Genomic DNA, 2,902 nt, shown 5'->3' on the forward strand with positions numbered 1-2,902 from the left:
TGGGTTTGTTTAATCTGGAGAAGAGAAGCCTGAGCAGTGACATTTTAACAGTCTTCAAGTATATAAATGTTTGTTATAAAGAGGAGGGTGATAAATTGTTTTCCTTATCCACTGGGGACAGGACAAGAAGCAATGGGCTTAAATTGGAGTAAGGAAAATTTAGGTTAGACGAGGGGTCGGCAACCTCTGGCATGCGGCTCGCCAGGGTAAGTACCCTGGCGGGCCGGGCCAGTTTGTTTACCTGTCACATCGGCAGGTTCGGCGGACCGCAGCTCCCACTGGCTGCAGTTCGCCGTCCCAGGCCAATGGGGACAGCGGGAAGCGCCAGGAGCCGAGGGCTTCCCACTGCCCCCATTGGCCTGGGACAGCGAACCGTGGCCAGTGGGAGCCACAATCAGCCGAACCTGCTGACGCGGCAGATAAACAAACTGGCCCGGCCCGCCAGGGTGCTTACCCTGGTGAGCTGTGTGCCAGAGGTTGCCGACCTCAGGGTTAGACATTAGGAAAAACTCCCTAACTGTAAGGGTAGTTAAGCACTGGAACAAATTACCTAGGGAGATGTGGAATCTCCCTCATTAGAGGTTTTTAAGAACAAGTCAGGCTAACACCTGTCAGGAGTGGTCTCTAGACAATAGTTAGTCCTGCCTCAGTGCAGGGAACTGGACTAGATGACTTATCAAGGTCCCTTCCAGTCCTACATTTCTATGATTCTATGATTCAACATTAGCGAGCCCATCAGTGCAAGCCAGCTGTGGTTAGGTTTGTTTGTTTTTTGTAAAGGCTAATATATTAAAGCGGCACCAATCCATTTTCAGTGCACCTAACATCTTGCAGGACCATGAAGGATAGTATTAACATGAAAAGATCAGCCTGATTTACTCTAGCAGAGAAACCACCATTTAGTATTGCCAACCCAAAGTGTTATAAAAACGTGAGTCAGGCCCCCGTAAATCATGAGATTTTTTTAAAATAATAAATCTGGGGTTCTTTTTATTAGCCTTCTACTTTTTGAGACTTTTTCAGGTTTTTTCCCCAGACATGAGGACTAGAATTTTTTTTTTAAGGAACGCTGAGATTTTGTGTGACTCCAGGAGCTAGGTGTTTAAGAAAAACATCAAATATCCCATGACTCAAGATAACATTTGCAAGAGTTGGTAATATATGATTATACTGAGTATATGGATTTTTTAGTATTTTAGAGTTTGATCCTGGAAAGACTTATTGCCAGACATAGGACCCAAGACTGTAACTGAATTCATTCATGTGCAAGGATCAATTTCTTATTATTGGGCATTGACATATTTGCTTCAGTGGGACTACATACAATTGTAAGTGTTTGCTGGATCAGATTCTTAGGACTAACCTACATTACCACCACCAGTAAATTGTCACTGGTAGAAGCATATTGGCGGTAAAAATGCCTAATTGTTGGCTGCAGTACAACAGTCACGGTTGCTACCACTGGTGATTTCACCTGTACTGTCGGTTAGTGAAGATACATAAAAGTACTTAACATGAATAAGGATGCTTTCCCACATCAGCGCCTTAATGAGATGAAAATTCTTAGAGTTTGATAAAATGCAATACTATTATTAATTTTATTAATTTTATAAATGTTATTAATGCGTATTGCATGTTAATGAACCCAGTCATCGTTTACCCTGCAAATATGCAAAGGAATGTCTAACATGAATTACATTTGAAAAATATAAACCAATAAACAAAGTGAAAAATATAGTGCTAATATTTTTAAAAGGAAGAACTACATTTTTTTTTCTTTTTCTAGACAAGCTTTCCAGTATTTTTTATAAAACTTTTTCTGTTCCTCTTTAGGGAATATGGTGTGATACAATTTTCTTAATTTTGGGACACACTTTAATAAACACCAGCAGAGAGTATGGGCCTTGATGTTACTTGCTTTTACCAGTTTCAGTGGTTTTAATGTTCTGTTTTATGTGAGCCACTGATTTTAAATAAACATTACATACAAAATTATTATTTTAAGCAAATTGTTTCCATATTTTACTATTGCAAAAGCATCAGAGGGTAAAATGTTATCCTGTTAAAGCATTTTGCTGTAAGCTGTCTCCAGACAAAGAACAGTAGTAGCAAAGTATGACCTATGACTCCCTAACAATTATCACCAGAGTGAGCTGTTAATTTTGAAAGCTGTTCATATTATTTATATACTAACTTCAATCGATGGCAATATAAGAAAAACACTCTGCTGGAATTACTACACTTTTAAAAAAAACAGTTGATTTTGGCCAATTTATCCTTTAAATTATTCCTTTTAAACTTCCATTCCCCTCAATGAGGCATTGATTTAAATAGAACAATGTAAATGATTATATTATAGAAGAATGGCCATCTAACAAAACACTGTTTTAAAAAAGAAGTTAGGACCTATGCATTTTTGGGGTGTGGGTAGGGGGGGTGGTAAGAGGATATGGGAGAGAACAGACCCTTTAGCCTTGTCTATTCTGTTCTATTCTACACATGTTCTTGTACTACCCTCAGTGCATAAAACTACTTGTCTAACATCTGTCACATATAGTTAGTTTTTAATCTCATTCTCTCCCTAGGGGAAGAATTGTGAATGCAATGTAGACTTTTGTTTTTGAGGATTTTTTCTTTTCTTTTCCTTTTTTACTAGTAAATATTTACCAAAGAATCCCACTGTTGCTAACACTGATTCAACCAAATGGGTGGTAGCAAAGTTGGGAAGCTCAGGCCCAGTCTACACTAAAAAGTTAGGTCAACCCAGCTACATTGTTCAGGGGTGTGAAAAATCCAATCCCTGAGTGAAGTAGATAAGTGACCTGACCCGCTGTGTAGACAGCGCTAAATCAATGGAAGAATTCATCTGTTGATATGACTATCACCTTTCAGGAAGTTGGAT

Source organism: Mauremys mutica, chromosome 1 (assembly GCF_020497125.1).
Source record: "Mauremys mutica isolate MM-2020 ecotype Southern chromosome 1, ASM2049712v1, whole genome shotgun sequence".
Taxonomy (NCBI): Eukaryota; Metazoa; Chordata; order Testudines; family Geoemydidae; genus Mauremys; species Mauremys mutica.